Source organism: Ascaphus truei, chromosome 5 (assembly GCF_040206685.1).
Source record: "Ascaphus truei isolate aAscTru1 chromosome 5, aAscTru1.hap1, whole genome shotgun sequence".
NCBI classification, from domain to species: domain Eukaryota; kingdom Metazoa; phylum Chordata; class Amphibia; order Anura; family Ascaphidae; genus Ascaphus; species Ascaphus truei.
This window is the reverse complement of record NC_134487.1, coordinates 18710912-18731373: the sequence shown is the minus strand read 5'-3', so window position 1 is coordinate 18731373 and position 20462 is coordinate 18710912. Positions and strand designations below refer to the sequence as shown.

The window sequence follows — 20462 nt, the reverse complement described above, 5'->3', positions numbered from 1 at the left end:
GCGGATTCCTTACATTTGAGCACCGGATTTATCTTATCCATAATTGGTATCTATGTTTGGTATTGGTATTTGGTATTGTTTGGTAAACACAGAAGATGACAACAGATGAGGAGCATTTGGCCAATCTCAACTACAGATGTTCCTTACTTAGGCCGCGATAATAGTGCCTGTGCGCACGGGCGAAACATGCACTGGGGCTGGAGGCGATCGGGAGGAAACAGGGAGGCGTGGCTGTCACGTGAGTGGTCCGCCCTCATTGGCTGAACCGGACACGTGACCCATCCGTCGCGCGGCAAAGACAAATGTATTTGTCTGGCCGATAGTCGCGCTTGGTCGCGTGCTTTATGGCCTGCCTCAGAGAGGCACGGCCTTTTGTTCGCGGCGCGCGATACAGGCACTATAATCGCGGCCTTACTTTAAATCCTTGTTCCTCCTCTTTTTAGTCCCTGCTTTAAAGCCGCAACACCCAAAGATACCTATATGAGTGTAACCCATATAGTGTTAGTAACCTTCCCCTTGACCATGTTTTTTTTTAATACAGTGTTAAAAACAGGATTTATTTCATCTCAAGCTTCTGAGGGTACCACGGTAACTTTACACTGAAAAAGGGGAGAGCTCCATGTACACGTCCCAGGACAAAAATAAAACGCAATAATAAATGTTGATCAAAGTGCACTGCTGCTTTAATCCCTGCTTCCCTCCTGTGATTATCCCTTTTTTTGAAAAAATAAATAATTTTGTTGTATGTTACCCCCCCTCTCAAATAAAAATCCCACATTGTGAGCACATTCTCACGTCTCAGAGAGGCCTGCAACCCTGCTTTTCCCCATTATCTCCCAGAGTACCGTGCTTCCACTGCTGCCAGGGATTCTGGGTAATGGCATGCAAGCAACTGTGTAATTTTTTACCTACCTTATTACAGTTTTATTTTTCCTTACACTAGAATACACTTATCTCCGGTTCATTGTCTGTCCAATTCTTTTTTATCATATTACATATTACAATATTATTTTATGTATTTCTATGCTATGATATTTATCACCCTATTATTATTATATATTATTTTACGAATGACCACGGTAAACCTCCGCGCGCCTGGAGTCCGTTAACTAAGATGTATCACGGCAGAATTTTCTCCTGAAGGCAAGATAAACAAAGCATGATTTATTCAGCATTATGCAGGGCATAACCTCCTACACATTGTAAAGATAAATATTTAGTGGTTAATTGATGGCTTCAGCTGTAAGCTTCTTAAAGACTTGACCTAAGTAGACCGTAAATCTCACATCTAAAACATCAACAGCCAAAGAAGCTATCAAACATTTGCTGGTTTCCTCTTGACAAATTGTATTTCTTGTCACTCACACCGTACCACTCCTGTGGTTTTTGCTTCCTGCCAGTCAGTAGGGGCTGGACCTGTAATGATGTGTGGCTATTTAATTAATGGTTCTCTAATTGAGTTGTCAGAAGCCAATTACGTACAGTATGAACTAGAAGCTGCTGTCACTAAAAGCTATTTAATTAGCTAGATTAGAAAGAATAAAGAGGCGCCAGTGAAATCTCAACATTAATACCTGTATTTTTTTTTTGGTTTGTAAATTGAATTTGCCTCCCGAAAAAAATACATGGTAGGAACTACATATTAAAGCCCATGTGTACTAAGTGGTGCTATGCGATACGACAATTTCAGGCGCTGGAAGACATCTTCCCGCACATTCACTTGAATTGGCCATAAGGTTTCTTGAACTGTTGAGAGTTTTCTTATAACGTAGCTTAGTAAATATAAGCCTAAATGTAAAACATTTATATGAATAGCTAATATTAGTTTCCCCCCTCACTCAATAATTATACCTAGTGCAGAAGATACAGAAGATGTATGTTCATTTAAGTCAACACAAAACAGTACCTGACAAATACTCTTGTACAATGCTATATGGTTAATACATACAAATCTGCAAAGGCTAAATTGATTAAACAGCGCACCGCGGAGAGCAAAGCAGACACTATAAACCTTTCATGTCTTGGAAGCATGGCTCCTGCAGGCTTTAACTGCAGAATATCATCTTTGTATATTGATAGGAACGCCAATGGTATAACATGAGAGTTCATCATATACTACTGTATGTGACATAGAAAAAAAGTGAAAAATCACCGCTACTAATTGTATATAGTGAATTAAAATATAACCTTCCACCAACCATAAAAATATAAGTGATTACTCAATGTAACCTATAACATAAACCAATATAGTGTTTTATTTATATATATATATATATATATATATATATATATATGAAATACTATACAAACAGCCATATGTGAATAGTAAAATAAGATAAGGAAAAACCTTAATACAGCTCAACCCCCTTATAACGCTGTGCTTGGGGTCCAAAGAATCGCATCGCGTTATAAGCGGATCGCGTTAGAAATAATGTACAATTGTATGCATTGTACAATAAAGTATTTAAGATACCAATAATCGTGCTGTAAAGTATTCATAAATACGAAAATTGGGAGCCACGCTTGCATCGCGTTATAAGCGGATTCGCGTTGTAACGGATCGCGTTATAACGGGGTTGAGCTGTGTGTGTTTTTGAGTTTGCTGCTGTATAACTTCGGATGACTCAGCATCCGACCGGGCTAGTACACAAAGAAAAGAAAACACAGCGCACAACTCATAGTGAAATCAATGAAATATATTGATTTAAAGTGAAGGTGGTGATAAATGCACGTACAGAAAAGTATTTCGTTTAGGCAATACATGAATTTTGGCACATGTTACCAACTGGAGTCAGCGTTCGCCCAAGCTGCAGCAGGACTCAGGATCCACCATTAGAAGAAATGGCACGTCAGGGCTCCGAATGTCGTCTGTATCACCCGGCACAGTCTTAGTTCCGGAAGGAAGAGAAAGTTCAAGTCCTCTGCTCGGTGCACAGCTTTTGCCGCTGTCAGGAACTGCAGCCCTCCGGTCAGTCCGTCAATGGTCAGCGTTCTTCACCAGCTAACCGCACTGAGTCTCACGCAGATCTTCCTTCCTAATCCACGTCGCCCAACCCGCGTCATCGGGCGCTTCAGGGATCTTTCGGCGACGGTGTAGGCAAATAATAAACAAAGTCCCGCTGGTTCCTGCTCCTTACAGATGTAAATGCAAATGTGCTCGCATATAGATAGAGGTGTATACCCCTTAGAGAAACACAATATCCGAGATCCGGTGTTTATTTAATCAACTAGATCATTGTAACATTGGTCGATTTGAGATGTTATTCAGTACATCCTCGTCCTGTAATATTTTCCTTGAGTCCTTGAGGCTACTTATATTCAGAAATACCAAATTCTGTACTGGGAGATCAATTACGATAGCCTATGTTACATTGTTTCTGAGTACCATGGGTTGGACATTGTTCCGGAAGTCAGAACGCAGTTCTCTGAATACATTGTAAGGAAAAGCCTATATCTCAGGTGAGTTTACTTTAGAAAGACCGATTTCATCTTTAAGGCAGACAGAACTCATGAGTTTCTCAAATTTACATTCAAATACAATGTATGTACAATTATTAATCATCTCGCATGGAAGTCTAAATCCAAATAGGAGGAGATTACCGTATACTGTAACATGTGATAAGTATGAAAAAGGCAAAATACTGAAATACGTTTTATAGTATCTTGTGGAGAATTTGTTGTCTATAGCTAATTCACTCATTGAAAGGTTCCCTATAAATTCACCTTTTCAAGTTAGTCTATCCAACACAATGTCCTTACACATTGCCTTCAAGCCTCTCCAATTTATAACCACATTCATCTCAGACAGGTCCACAACCCTGCCTTTCCCCATTATCTCTTAGCATACAGTGCTTTCACTGCAGCCAGGGATTCTGGGAAATGACATGCAAATAAACACTCACAGGGTGTCACTTTTTTGCTTCTTGTCCATTTTAACATAGACCCCCTAAAAGCTTCTGCCTGCTGTATTACTGCTCCAAATAGAAAACTACTAGAGGATGTGACAATGAGGGGTGGGACTAGGAAAGTTGCGTCCTCGTGAAGATATTGTGGGTTGAATGCGTAGCACTGCGCCTTGCTGATAATGGTTGAGCAATGGGATTTAAAACACATAGCCTCCAATTTCAAAATACGAGCCACGCGGATCTCTCTGGATTGGGCAAAATATCTCTAAAAATACATACAAAAAAAGGCATAAAAAGGAAGGCCACCGTTGTACTTTACATCAGAGTTGCTGTCTCTCTGTCGGCCTTTTTATTCTCTTTCCGTCTCTGTCTAACTCTCATTTCCCCTCTCTCTGACCTTCTTCTTTCTCCTCACTTTTGATGTCTTCATGTCCCTGGTTTCCCTACCATCTTCTTGTCCCCTCACCCTTCTGTCCCATGGTGTGTAGGAACAGGTGCCAGCAGGTGTAGTATAAAGAGAAAGAGGTCGGACACAAACCGAGTATTGCTGTGTTACCACTTTGGGAATTCATCTGTTGATGCTGCAATACAAAACAATCCCCTAAAACCAACAATGTTTCTGAGGCTCCCCAACTAGCTAACCCTATCTACCATAATGAATTCCAAATTTGAGCCACCTGTGCTGAAGCTGGGACGGATTGAGCCACCTGTGCTGAAGCAGGGATATCCTGAAAACCTGTTGGTGGGGGGGAGGGAGGAGGGGGGTGTTTTAAGCATAGCGTGGCTGGCAGTACAGTACTGTATGTTGCTTTTTATAGAGGACTGTAAACTTCCTCAAATGCACACGGTTAATTATTACAAAGCAAAACAGGAAGCCGTTCACAGGGCGGTTTGGGCCCTTTTCATGCAGAGATAAGGGAAATCACAGATATTTTACTGATGCTGCAGTAAACCAGACTTGTAACCATCGTTTTTATTGCTTAGAAAAAAAATGGTGAAATATATTCCGAAACTCGAGCGGTATATGATAGATTTGATTTTTTTTTTTTAACAGTAGATACTCAATGCAAATATACATCTGCAATTATAGAGACGCCCATGCAGCTGACACAGGATATGGAATGCTGCTGTGCTTGCTGTACATGACCGTAGTATACCTACAGTAATTCAAAGCTGCAATCCCACATAGTCTGACAGTTTAAATTTTAGGGGCCTCTGAATGGGGAAGAGTTTGTCAATGAAGTGTTTTCTTTCCTCTTATCCCACCCTGTCCTTATCAGAGAAGCAGTCAGTTGTGGGGAGGGGAGACGCTGGTTTTACAAGCACTTGCTGATCACACAGTGACATCACACAGTGACATCACACAAAAGTGAGCAGCCAGAGGAAATCAAACGCTTCCCGAATCTAACTTTTAAAAAACGACTTGACTGTCAGATTTGGGTAAACAGGGTATCAGTTGCCCAAATGAGACCCCTTAAACATGTCACTAGAATTAATCCACTTTCATCCTAGGAGGGATTGTCCCTTTAAATAGCAACTCCCGGTAATTATGCTTAAGTTCCATTTTAAGTACGTGATTGAGCAAGTATCACTACCGAGACCTGCATTCTGAGCCCTGATGTCTGTTGGTGATACTGTACCTCTTTTTTTACCGGGAATATGAATTTGAGATACTAAAGAAATCTCCCATTGCAGGTTTATTCCACCGCAAATGCAGTCTGAAAAGCTGCACGGGTGGCATGTGTAAGTGAATGGTGCTGCAGGGCTGACAAGTACAGGGCTTGTTGCGTTGCCCAGCACCCCAATTTCTATCAGGCAGTCGCAAGAGTGTTTTCCTCCTTCCCTTTTCCTTCCTTGTATTAAGTACAGGGCTTACCTAGAAAATTACAATGATTAAAGCTGTGCCAGATTGAAAAAAAAAAAAAATATATATATATATATAATCAAAAAATAAATAGATGATACCGTTCTGTGGCTAACGAAATGCTTTTATTTGTGCAAGCTTTCGAGATACACTGATCTCTTCTTCCGGCGATGTTACAATGAATGAAGCAAGGATAACTTAAAAACAGTGTCTCTTGGAATGTTATCTGTGCTTGTCCTTCCCCCGGTGTGGATGTGTTTTATGGCTAGAGGTGTCAAAGGGTAACTGAAAGCAAGTGAAGAAAGAGTGTGTATGTGTATCAGTGTGAATAAAAATGAATGGAGAGCCCACAGTATAAACAGTGCTCTACACAAGGTGTGTGTGGAGTGAGAGGGATATAAATGGTGTGGGTGGGTGTGAAATGTGAGAGTTTGTAGCACAACTAAAAGTGTGTGTGGATACTATGTGGTCCCTATTGGTGTATATGGATGGAAAAATAAGGAGTATTAGTATGTGTGAGAGACAGCTGTGTGTGCATACATATAGCACAGTATGTACAGACATGGCCTTTAGCGCTCATGGGAAGAGAGTTCGCTAGTGTCAGTAATGACGCATAAAATTTCGATCTTTGTTTAGGCCACTGCTAAGTGTCCCGAACAGTTGCATAAATTTGTATTCATGCAACCGTCTCTCTTTCGGGGTTTTAAGATTACCTTTGAGTATGGCAACCCTCAGATCGTTCATCTTATGGCCAGAGTCAGAGAAATGTTCGCCAACAGGACTGTCTCTTGTTCCGCGTGTGATGCTGTGGCGATGCAGGTTCATTCTCTTGTTTAGCCCCTGTCCTGTCTCACCTATGTAGTAGCAGCCCCCTGGGCATTTCATGCACATGATGAGGTACACGACATTGCTGGAGGAACAGGTGAACCCTCCTCTGATTTTGTATTCCCGATTCTTGTGTGGTATTTGTATTGTGTCCGCTGTGTAGAGCATTGCGCAGGTTTTGCATCTTGGGTCCTGGCATGGTTTTGTCCCGCATTCAGTTGTACTGCTGAATACTTTACTCCTCACCATAATATTCTTGAGATTATGGGGTTGTCTGTATGATAATAAGGGTGCTTCAGGGAAGACCTGTTGCAGTCTTGTATCTTCCTGGAGGATGGGTTGTAGCCCTGGATACCTGATTTTTTTTTTAGCATGGACATTGTATACAATTTTCAAAATAACTTGAGCCCAATAATTAATATATATATATCACAGCGTCCAACGTGATGACGCTCCCTGACGCGTTTCGTCACTCACGGGTAACTTTCTCAAAGGGCAAAGGTCAGGGAGCGTCATCACGTTGGATGCTGTGACACTACGTCATCATAGAGCGCTGGAGCGGACCGATCCATGCGCTGGTGTTTGCAGAGGCTTGAATATACGGAGCCACTTTCTTGGACTCTCCAACAGCACATTATATATTTGCTGGCCCTGGATATCTGCTGGGACGCTAATCCATTCGGTTTGGAGATCGGGATTACCCCAAGATTGTGTAGCAGTAACCGGATGGTGGTGATTATGATCACATAATGCTTATTTTAATTGTACTCTTGTAAGTGCATTATTTACCCCCCCTCTCCCCCTTCCCCTCATTAAATTTACTATTTTACGCTATGGGGCGTGCGCTCTCTCCTCTTTTTTTCTTTTAGATCTCCTGTGGATGTGGTTTATCCATATTGAGAGCAGCCGGAGACCCTCTGTATCAGCATCTATATCCATTTTGGACTATTATCTGAGGACTGAATTTTATCTTCTTTTTTGCTTTTTTCGCTTTTCATGTTGTTATTTTCAAGTATTCAATGTTTGTTAGTGTGTAGTGATTTTTAGTATTGTGCACAGATGTAGGATTAGTTTGTGCTAATATACTATTTAGGGTATTCATATTTATTATTATTTTCCTATATGATTTATATGGATTAAGTTCTAGCACAGATTCTTCAGATTTATATATATTTGGATTAAGAGGCGCTGCTTTCTCCTCTTTGTTTGTTTTTATATATATATATATATATATATATATATATGTAGAGGTATCAGTACCGTGTTAGCCGAGCTTCAATAATCATACCGTTCTGTGGCATAAAACACATCCACACCGGGGGAAGGACCAGCACAGATAACATTCCAATAGACACTGTTTATAGTATAGCTTTTGCTTGCTTCATTCATTGTAACATCGCCGGAAGAAAAGATCAGTGTATCTCGAAAGCTCGCACAAATAAAAGCATTTCGTTAGCCACAGAACGGTATCATCTATTTATTTTTTGATTATTATATATATATATATATATATATATATATTGTTCGACAAACCTATACATTTGCTCGCCCCGGGCGAGTGGATTTAACCCCCGGGCGAGTAAATATTGGCCCAAGCAGCACACGTTTGGTACTAGGTGGCGAGTAGATTTTTTTGTGTGGCGAGTAGATTTTTTGGTGATTTGTCAACCACTGTATAATATATATATATATATATATATATATATATATATATATATATATATATATATATATATATATATATATATATATATATATATATATATATATATATATAATCCTTCCCTTAAATCAAACACCATGTTTTAATCCATATCTGGTGCTACAGTATTTAGATGAATTCTTACTTATTGGGCAACCTTATTAGCCCTTTGAGACTTGACAGTTTTGCACAGCTCAATTCATTACACTGATCTTTTGCCCCATCACGAGGATTTGTGACCCACTAGTACTGGATGATATGTTTTTTTAGTTTTTCCTCTTTGTATATTCCGTTTAACCTGGGTTGGTAGTTTCCTTTCTCTGAAGCACATACACAGCACCACTTGCACTGGATTCATCTCTGACAGTTTGAGCTACAGCATTCAGTACATTGACATTGGACTTTAAAGACATAGCTAGACCTTGTAAGCAAAGGATTGATTCCAAACTCCCTTCTCTAAGGACCTCTAATTTCAGTTTTTGTTTATAGATATGCCTGCAGGAGCACACGTGGGGCTTAATCAGTGTATTAATCATATTGTACTGTTTTTTGCTGAAAATTGTAATTAAGTCAATGGTGCGTCTTACAATCGAAGGCGCCTTAGAATCGAGGAAATACGGTATGTGTGTGTGTGTGCTGGAGGTAACCAAGTCAAGGTTACCCTGAGATGTTTTGACGAAGAGAGAATAGAATGAGTCACAGAATAGCATAGTAATGAAAGAGTCAGGGCCAGAAAGAATTATGGATTACATTGGGCTCAGAAAGACAGAGGGAAATAACAGAGGGGGGAAGAGGGTAAAATGCAGGTTACCTTTGTCACTGTCTTTGAAGTCAGCAAATAATAATGCCACTAACCCCATAAGATCTTCAGGGCAGAGAATCCACCCTGCCCACTCTACAAAATAGGAAGGTTATTAGTCTATAAAGTCTATCCTCTCAGTTAATTGAGCCTTTCTAGTCTTTGTATGATTGATGGTGTTGAAATGAATAGGTTTTTTTGCTCTCTTGTATGGAGAATTCCCCCAAACAGCCTGTTAATAGATCACAAAGGAAATTGTGAGCCCGTAAACATTATTTGACAGCTGGAAATATCTTACAGAAACGGCCAAATGAACCCAATCAATGACTTATATGACAATCATTTCAAATATTGTAATGTTATACTGTATGTAAGAGGAAACTGAGCAACAGTTACTAGCACTGTGGAACAGACATATTTGAATTCCAGTATCAGTTGTGTTCCTGGGGGAAACTACAGTACATCTTGTGCACTTTGTGAATGCTTTTATTAAACCAACCTGACAGTTCTTTATAAAGGTTTTCACACAGGAGACTGGTAATATTTCTGCTCTACGTCATGTTACATCACAGGGAGGACAGGGAATTAAATGCTTTTCATATCCCAACAGAATCAATGTTTTTTTTTCTCCATAGATCTAATATTACAGTTGCAAAAGTTCAAATTCAACCCAAGAAACCCTTGTTGCCCACCCCGTATTTTATTTATGTATTTATTTATAAAAAATGTTTAACCAGGAAGTAATACATTGAGAGTTACCGCTCGTTTCCATGTATGTCCTGGGCACCGAGTTATAAAAAATACATGGTTACATTAAAAGAACAGAGGTTATATAGTCAAATCACGACAGATAGAGTTGGAAAACTGTGTACAGGGGATAAAGGAATTTGTGAGCCATATACAGTAGCCATAACTTATTTCTCCTGATTGTAAACCTAAATGAAACATTCCCACTCAGTGGCTGATATTACAGCGTTTCACTCTTCTAAGGAATTGATCCTGAGTTTATAAATCTGTCCATCAATTTGGAGTATTGTTCCAAAAATGACACAAATTGCCTCATTTTTTTTTACTGTGCTTCTCACTAGGGCCCTTATTCTGTAAGGTGTGATAAGCACAGATGACATGCTCTCGCATGAAAACCCCATTGTCTTTAATAGGGCTTTTCTGCGAAACCACGTCATCTGCATTTATCACACCTTACAGAATAAGCCCCTAGGTCTCAGTGTATCCAAGTACTTTGCGTCATTTTTGCTCCCAAAGTGGGGTGGTTTTGCAGCAGTAAGGGGAGGGGTTGCTTGAACCAGTATTATAATGAGATGTGTTCAAGTCTGTGTCTATATAATTGAGCAGTTACATCACGTCACCGAGGTGACATTAAACGACTACTTAGCCAGATGTAAGAAGCTCAAATAACAAGCTCCCCACACATGAAGCAAATTGTTGCAATTGAAGATATTTGCACTTTCAAGACAGAGCCAATTGCCCCACTAAATACATAATGATACCACCCCCACCCCCCATTGGATTGACCACTAACATAAAGAACCCCATTAAATTGACATCAGCCCAGAGGACCTGCATTTCCAATAGATGGCGCTGTGTCATTGGTATTCGAGACGTGTGTGTATACCTGAAGTCTAACTTCCAAGTTTATGGTCTGCATCATTATTTTTAATTATATATAGGAATGGGGGGGGGGGGGGGGGGGAGGGGGGGGGGGAGGGCTTCGGGAATAATAATACCCGCATTAGTTATATTTAACAAGCTTTGAATACATGTATGTTTTAGAGATTGTGGATCCAATACACGTGGGATACATGTATACAAATTATATAGGTCACACAATATTTAAGCATAGTGTCTGTTTACCAAATGCATGTGCATACATCAATATAGTAATGTGAATAAAACATTACACAAAAATACTGTTTCTCACACTCACATACATATACTGTATGTAATATAAATGTATATAGTACAATAGCATGGTTATGCATAACAAAGCACTGCAATGTTCTCGTGAACTTTATAAATGAATTCAAATGTCGATGTTAATTAGTTATAATGACTCATTCTGTAGATTTAATGTACCCCCTTTATTAAGATCTTAACCATAAATTTAGACTGTAGTGATATCGTGATTAAGATGGGAACCTGTTGTAGGGGCCAAATAGTGCAAATAATCATGATAATAATAGAAATTATACCAACAACTTCTCTAATCAATACTTCGGAAACTCAATCCCACCAAACGATTGGAGGAATTGCCATCTTCTGATGCTTCTGAAGGGTGATACTTCCAATACAAAGGGATGCTGTACAGTTAGTTGATACCCCTATTTCATGTTCCCATTTAAAATATCAGCACAGATGAACTGCCCACAAGAATTATGGACACTGTGCCATGAGTATATCTTTAATTTGTTGAAGCCTCCAACAAGTCCACCACTCCTGGTCGTGCGTGTAGACATCTGGGGATGTCCATGACAAAATGATAATGCCAGATACCATGTTTGTTTTGCTGCTACACACGGGGAAGGGTCTCTTGTGGGATCTGATAATGTATAAATAGAGACTGGCGTCATAATGTCTAGTAAAATTCCCTTTACATACTCATTTACCTGCTGCGTCTTCTTATTGTCGGGGGATAAACATTCCTGTTGTGAGTCATTCACATCGGACCGGTTGACATGTGAAAGGCAACAGTGGTGTTATCATAGAAATACAAATCGGGAAACAGGGAACAGGTACCCGTCTTACTGTATTCGTTGTTTATTGGAGAGATGGAGCAGAGACCAGGGAGGGTGGATGGGGTCTGCCCCCCGTGAGGACCGAATAGAATGGTGGAGTTGGTGCAGCTTCCAATGGGCAAAGGAAACCATCGTCGTACAAGGGACAGAATAAGCAAACCTCGATGTTGTCACAAAAAAACAAGAAAAAAACAGCCAAGCACGGTGCAATTCATCGAATTTTAGGGAATCTGATGTTTCAAACTGTTTATTTTTTGTTGCATAAAATGATATAGAAATATTGCTTTCAACAAATGTTCTTGGCTAAATCATACACAACGGGATTATATATATATATATATATATATATATATATATATATATACATACATACATACATACACACACACACACACACACACACACACACACACACACACACACACACACACACACACACACACACATACACACATATATATATATATATATATAAACACACACATATATATATATATATATATACACACACACACACACACACACACACACACACACAAGCATACATACATACATAGATACATACATACATACATACATACATACATACATACATATATACACACACATATATATACACATATGCATACATACATACATACATACATACATACATACATACATGCACAAAAACACACGTAATGTTCCTTTTTTGTAAATGACAAGATCCCACTGACTGCTGGGGAGAACTTGTCATTCTGATTAGTTTGTCCCCACTTTAATGGAAAATAATCTGAAATGAACTGTGTTTCTCAATACCCCTCTGGACGGCTTTATTTTTTAAATGAAATGGCAGTCCCTATCCCCCGCTTCCTTCACAAAGTATCTTTACTATTATTATCAATATTATTATTAGTTTTATTATTATTATTATTATTATTATTATGTATGGTGTATTTATTCACTGATCAGTTGCAGAGAATGGCAGAGCAGCAGAAACACACGATTACCTCCCAAACCCTTTAACAGACCAGGATCCAGGATCCAGGTGACCATGGCACGGTCCACTTTCAATAAGTCCTCGTAATGAGAGGTGATTGCACAGGCAGTTCCATGGCAATTAAACCAACCTACACAGCGTTCATTTAAACCAGAAGGAAAGTACAGCGGTCACACTAAAGACCTAATAACCGAATCCAGATTATTATCCACCTGGCAAATGGCAAAAAAAAAAAAACACCCATCATGAACCAATTTCCAGCTGCCAGTGTACTCAATGCTCAAGTGAAACCAAAAAAACAAACACAACTCTAATGGACCACAGAGTACAGCGACATGCTCCCTTCCACTTTGATTCACAAACCGAATTATAAAACCAAACGTCTCGTGGTTCCCCTTGCTGCCCCCCTGCCCACCACGTTACTATGTATCACCCAGAGCACACTGGCAGCACACCACTCATTGCATCAAACACCACGGGGAGGGGCAGGACGGGGCTAGGAAAGAAATCTTTAATTGGCTAAGAATGTTTTTTTTTTTGTTGCTGTAAAGGTCAGTGAAGGAGTTGCCTGGAAAAAAAAATAATGTAAAAAAGCACATGGGGCATGCGCAGTAGGAGGATGCCATGTTGGAATGAGTGTGTAGTACGCAGGGAGAGACTGATCGCTTCTCACACTCATCCAGGGGCTCTGGCAATTTCACACACTGGGGGGAGAAAAAAACTTCACCCAGGTAAGACTCGGGACAGTGCACATGTCTGGCCCTGAACCCCACTCCGGCTGGGGAAGGGGGGGGGGGGAGTGTTAGCTGCACAGTGCAGGGGGGAAGCTCTCCCCTCTCTCTTTCTATCTCTCTCTCTCTCTTCTCTCTCTCTTCTCTCTCTCTCTTTCTCTCTCTTTCTCTCTCTTTCTCTCCTGTCTCTCCCTCTCTGTTTCTCTCCCTCTCTGTCTCTGTCTCCCTCTCTCTTCCCCCCCACCCCCCCACCTCTCTCAGCAAGTTGAGCAGAGTGTCTCCCTGTGTGTTGCTGCTCTGGGAGATACGTGGTGTTGTTACCGTGCAAGTGGATGGGGCTTACATGTGGCATTGCAGGGAGAGGGGTGCGAGGGGAGATAATAACCTGCTGCCCGGGCGCAACAATTAGCCATTTGTCACCTGGAGTTTGGATGTGTCACCCCCTGTCCCTGTGAAGTGCTGCCCCTGCTGTGTGCAGCGCATGGGGTCCCCTGTGCAGGGCGCTCCTTGTGTGATGAGTTGTGTTTCTTAATGCTGTTCCCCAAAGCACAAACTGTAAAACCGCTTTAGTGTTGCAATGCCAAACATTTCCAAGCCGACACACACACACACACACACTCACACAGTGATACACACAACACAGTGGCACACACCACACAGTGACACATACACCCACATCACATAGTGACAGACACCACACAGTGACACACACACACACACACAGTGATAGTGACACACACACAGTGATAGTGACACACACACAGTGAAAGTGACACACACACAGTGACACACACACACACACACACACAGTGATAGTGACACACACCACACAGTGACAGAGAGAGGCACACACAGTGACACACACCCCTCTGCATCCTGCTGCACACTGCAGGGAGTGCATATTGCGTTGGCACGCTGGCAGCTTAAGGAGCCTCTAAAAAAAACTCTGAATAAAACATTTTGCGGTGGGAAAAAACGAAACCCTGGATGGCAGGTTTTCGGTTCCAGTTTCTTTTGTTGCCTGGTAAAGTCCTTTAGCGAATGAAATGCAAATTGGAAGAGGTGTGATCTTGTCTTGATTTTTTCCACTGGAAGACTTCTTGGGGTGTAAAAGTAGCACTGGCAGAGCACCAAAGTACATGCATTGTGTCCTCACATTAAAATCAAGGGGTGTGAGGAGTGCACCGAAATTACTCCTCCTATTCCAAGGAAAAATAAGCCACTGCTACACAATATTATTAATACTGATCATTACCACTTGATTTAAGCTGATTGGAAGGGTGACATATTTACTGCTTTGGCTCATGCTGAAGGATTGTGAATGAGTGAAGAATACATTTAATATTTGGATTGTAAATATTGCATTAAATATACTGGTATTGATTTTGTTTACGTATTTAGTGCTTTACTGTAAGTCACATGATTATATATATATATATATATATATATATATATATATATTTTTAAATCACGTTTAAAACCTTGCTGAGGTAGAAAATTCAAACTAGGTATGCTGTTTAGATCAATCCACAACTTTAAATATGTGTGTGTCAAGGAAGTTTCCTTCTGCACACCTGTAGTGGTTAGGAGAACATGTTTGTGTAAATGTTATTTACATGCTTCACTTGAGGCCATGGTTACATGAGGTTTCATGGTTCTCTGGACAACACAACAGATGTCTCTGGGATGTTTTATTGTAAAGTTTTGCTGTCCCTTTGGGATATAAGATTGTTACTAATTCTAGGATACAATCAATTAAAATCCCCTACATACTTTTTAAAGCACTGCACATGTTTGACAAGCTTTGTGGAGCTTGGTGGAAACCGTGTATCTCATGACTTCCCCTGGAAACATTATTAACATGAGATGAAGCTTCCACTTAAAAATAACACGACTACTATGTATACAAATGTATCTGTGGATCTGTTGCTGCTGAATATTCTGACTTAAAAAAAAATGTTTTATTGTTATTACTGTTTTGTTTTTTTTTGTTTGGATTTCGGGTAATGTGGGGGTGTTCCCAGTTTTTTTTCTCACTATGGTAAAATACCTTATTAAACCTCATTTAGCGTCTCAATAATTAATGGGATATTAGAGTTAAGGGCACAATACTGTAGTTTGGTGTGATAAAATAGGTCGAAGTGTGTTCATGTGGATTTAAAACGTTTGGTGCAAACCTGAAATTACAGACAAAACTATCAGTTTGATTGTCTAAAAAAAAAAAAAACCATTTCCCCCCCCCATGTTTTATAAGGTGATAAAGACCAGGAACTTCATTCCAGAGGGAACACCTTAATTAATCTCTAGGCACTATCAATGGAAATTGATGGTACCTTCAAGTGTTTGACTCTTTCAGCGCCAGAGGGGGCAGCACATTTGCTGGCACTCATGGGGTTAACCCAATGATGGGCAAAGCAGGGGTGATATATATGGTGGGTATATGCAGTGTTAGAGAAAGCTGGCTGCACCTGTTTCCTACATGTCAGTTAAAATGGTTTTTGGGATTGGTGCAGAACAAGGCTGAGGGGTCTCAGTGATTTTACATAACCGAATTGTTCACTGAAATGAGTGGGAATCCCCCCCAAGCTGCTGTTTTTTGATCACTATTATATGATGTGTATTTAGGGTTTTTGTGTCCTTTCTTTGTGATTTAGGATAAGCTTTGTCTGCAGTTTCTATCCCTGAGAGATACAAGTGTTTATCTGATTCCCATTGCTTTGTCTTCTTTGTGTATCTGCTGTTGTTATTATTCAGTGATTCCAATCCTTGTTTTATTACAGGAGGTGTGTGTCCTTGTGTTTATAGGGACTATTTGACATAGAGATATTAGTTATTTACTCAGTTCTTTCCCTTTAACTTTGTAAGAATTAATGTCTATTTTAGATAGTGATTCTACAGTATGTGCCTTAATAATAGATATCACAATATTTCTTGGGGCAATAAATATACGCATATCTATTTCTGTTGATGGATACGTGTTGCTGCTGGGCTTTCTATTATTGCTGAGCTATGCTACCCTGATATAGTTATGGTGACCCTGATTTATTGAGTATTGTAGGTATGTGTCCCTAATTTCTCTGAGTAATAGGTATGTTTCCCACTTTTTTTTGGAACAAGTATGCGTCTTATGTGATTTATTAGAGGAACAGGTCACTAATCTTACAGTGAGGGATATATGTGTAAACTTCATCTTTAGCACAAAAAAAAGAGTCATGTGTTTTATGCTAATATGGTTTTTCTGGGAGGTAAAAGTGGCCTAGATTTATTAGTTATTTTAATTATCTGTCCACGAATCACCAATTTAAATAATGTATTTCTAATCTCTGGGACAGAGATGTATAGCCACATGTTTGACTTCTTGAGAAAAAGATGTCCGGATAGATTTGTACCACCTGCCAAAACCCAAGCAGTTGTTAGCTGAGAGGTGTGTAGATTTTTTTTGACTGAGAGAGGTGTTCCTGATATTTACTGGTGTAAATGTTTTGGGGGGATTATGGATGTGCTATTTTATATAGTTCACAGGTAGAACATGTCTGTTTTGTTGTCTCTCTTTGCTGAGAGCTGTGTGAGAGGGTCACTATTTCCATTACTTAATCGTGAACAAATATGGGTCATATTTCGTTTTTTTTTTGGTTTCTTTCCCCCTGAAGACTCAGCCTATACAAAAAAAATTGCACGTTACTGCTGATTGTAGAGAGCTGATCTCAAGCATGGTGAGACATCAGATATGGTGCACAGACTGTGTGAAACCACTCATCCCCAATCTTCATTGCAGCCAGTCTGTGAAGGTTAGCAGGCTTCTTGTCAGCTCTGTTCATTGTGTGTGTGATAAGGTGGGTGCTATAAATACGCTTATGGTTATTATTGGTATCAACTCCAGCCAAACAGCCTGGGAAGGTTGGACTTTCATTTGGATGCTTTTCAGACATTGAACAAGTTAACAGCGAGGTGCTGGTTGTTTGATTGTCACAGTGTCACCAGGGCTATAGAAATCCGGGGCTCTCAGGTACACAGGCGCTTTGCTAATGGAGTGCCTGGTTTCCATAGCATTGTATGTAGTGGCATTTCAACAGCTTACAAAGGCACATGTCTCCAGTCGGACTCTCAGCCTTCAAAGAGCTTCCCATGAATAGTGTTTGCTACATCTCCTGGCTTTCAAAGAGGTCACTGTAATAAGCGGGTAATTCTGCAGACAAGCTGGTCTGCGCATGGACTTTGAGTGCTTCCCATCATGGACGTTGAGTGCTTCCCATCATGGAATTGAGTGCTTCCCATCATGGAATTGAGTGCTTCCCATCATGGAATTGAGTGCTTCCCATCATGGACTTCGAGTGCTTCCCATCATGGACTTGAGTGCTTCCCATCATGGAATTGAGTGCTTCACATAATGAACTTGAGTGCTTGCCATCGTGGACTTGAATGCTTCCCGTCATGAACTTGAGTGCTTCCCATCATGGACTTGAGTGCTTCCCATCATGGACTTGCAGTAGGAGCCTTGCCCAGTGAAGATGCTCACAGGACAACCCCTGGGCTCCTTCCAGGGAAAGCAAGAGTTTGAGGATCCAGTATTTCTTGGACCAATGCTGATTTTAGCCGGGATACCTTTATGTGCAAGCGGTGGGGAAGGGCAGTTTTTGTGAAGGCAGCAGGGTTTTGTGATTGCAAAGTGGAATAGAAGCAGTGTGACCTCCTTCCCTGACGTCTGTTCTGACGAGCATGGAATTAACTCTTCCACCCATGAGATTGCACATTCTCCACAGCCTGGAAAATCTGTGACTGCTATCAGAAAATTTGAAAGTAGGAGAACCGCCAGCAAGAAGCTTTTCTTATCTTGGTTGAATTATTTTGCTTATTTCTTTCTGCTCACAGTATTGGGGAATTATACAATTTTAGGATCAGAAGAGGCACCAGATGCTGATACATTTCCAGATCTCATTGATGTGGGAATTTTACTCCTGAAGGTTTCACAAAGGCTGAAGGATCTTGCTTTGATCCAGCTCTGCATTGGATGGCACCTGTTATATCACCTGCTGGGTAACTGACTTCCAGGCACAACTGTGGATAACTAGAGATGGAATCTGAGTGATATCATTTCCTGGAGGTATTGATTTGGTTCACAAGTTACAATTTGCATTCATAGTCTGGGGCTCTGGATTTGAATCCACGGTGGACAGGAGGTGGAGATGATTTGTTAAATGCACTGGATTGTGAAGTGTGAAAAGCAGAGCTATGCTGCCCAATCAGTCTATCACTCATATCCCAGGTACACAATACAGTTTGCACTTACTCTACTGGGGGGGAAAACAACTACTTATTGTATGTGCAGGCAGTCCATATTAATAGCTGAAAATAATATGTTAGTGTAACTGTGATTGCTGCAGCTTCTATTGCATGTTGAACTCTTACCAAACCAATGTGTTTCTACTTTGGAAAAAGACTATTATAGAATTTAATGTAAGTATACTATTTGCTTGAAGACATAATACATTGGCTTTGGTAAACACATATTCAGCAGGGTTAATATGGTAACATTGTAATTCTTGGAATCAAGTCTATGCTGACATGCTGGATCATAGCCTGTATGTGTTATGTGGTAGATTACTCATTCCAGATCTTTCAACCAATAATACGGGGATTCCCTACTCTAGTATGCTATTTCCACCAGAAGAATCCACAGATAGGATTAATTTCCGAAAATCTGATATATTTATATACTGATAGCAGTGATCGTCTAATGTGTTTATTGGGGGGAAAAAGTGGGTTTCCCCTCAGTGTGTTGGTATATACGATTACTAATGGTTTGTTAGTCATAGATTATTCCAGTACTATAATTCGTTAATGGATAAAGAAATTGAATATATGCCATGCATCAATGGTTTGGAAGTTGGTTATTAAAGCTGGATAAAAAAAAACAATGTATAAATGGGGCAATTATTTAATGGCTGTTGGAAGTCTTTCTGTGCATAAGAAAACCTACACAGAAGTGTGGGAATAAGTGCAGTGTGTTTACAAGTGAATTAACACCAACCTTCACATTCTTTATGATGGTATCAATAGCACAGGTGTGAAATGTGCTATCACTATGTTACCCAAATGCAGACTTTAACAAACTCAACCCAGACAACAGAAACATCAAAGGTCAAATGCTGTCTAAAAGCCCAGCTCACTTGAAAGGATTGTAGATGTGAAAGTCCCTGTGTTGGAACAGTGTGTGTGCTCATAATTCTCCTGGTGACATCTTCAGAGCGAATGCTATATTTTGAGATTTTTTTTTTTTTTATATAACAGCCCTAAGCCCCTGATGTTGCTATATTTATATTGTTGCTTGCAACGGCTGGGTAATGTCATGCTTGAGATGGCTGGGTAATTAGGTTGTTTGGGGATAGCAATCCATTGCTATCCCTTTGGAACTAAATAGGATTCAACAGCAAGTACATATTTACATATGATATGATATTATAGTATGCAGTGTGCAGAACATGTAAATACTAGGCATTACATATAACCTTTATGTCAAAGAAGTTGATGTAAGTCTTGTAACGTTTTTCTGTGCCTTGTGTATACTTATGTAATCATTTGCTGTTACATTGGTGATTTTATCTATGCCACTGCCTGCCATTTACCATTGTATTTCAGTGGAACAGTTTGCTGCCTTATAAATCAGCTATATGATGTAACTCACAACACACATAGACATAACACCTTACAGCTCTCTATGCACCTTTCCTGCTAACAAATAAGCATTGCAGATATAGGTGTATGTTTCTTTTTGTCAAGGTAACCTTTGGTTTCTCTTCTGTACACACCCTAGGGGTTCTTCCTTTTCCTGTAAGTCTTTAGAGTTTTATTTTATTCGACTTTGTAGTCGTTTCAAACGCATTTGAGGTTTCCTTATAGAACTTCA

The 20462-nt window shown here is 40.1% G+C and overlaps 1 protein-coding gene across 2 annotated transcripts in view; it reads left to right on the top strand.

The window, feature by feature from the left end:
- Positions 1 to 13413: 13413 nt before the first annotated feature.
- SFMBT2 (Scm like with four mbt domains 2) overlaps positions 13414 to 20462 on the top strand; it is a 287695-nt gene continuing 280646 nt past the window's right edge. For both annotated transcript variants that reach the window (XM_075599415.1, XM_075599414.1), the window contains exon 1: positions 13414 to 13558. The gene's annotated coding sequence lies outside the window, so the exon portion shown is untranslated. The remainder of the gene's footprint in view (positions 13559 to 20462) is intronic.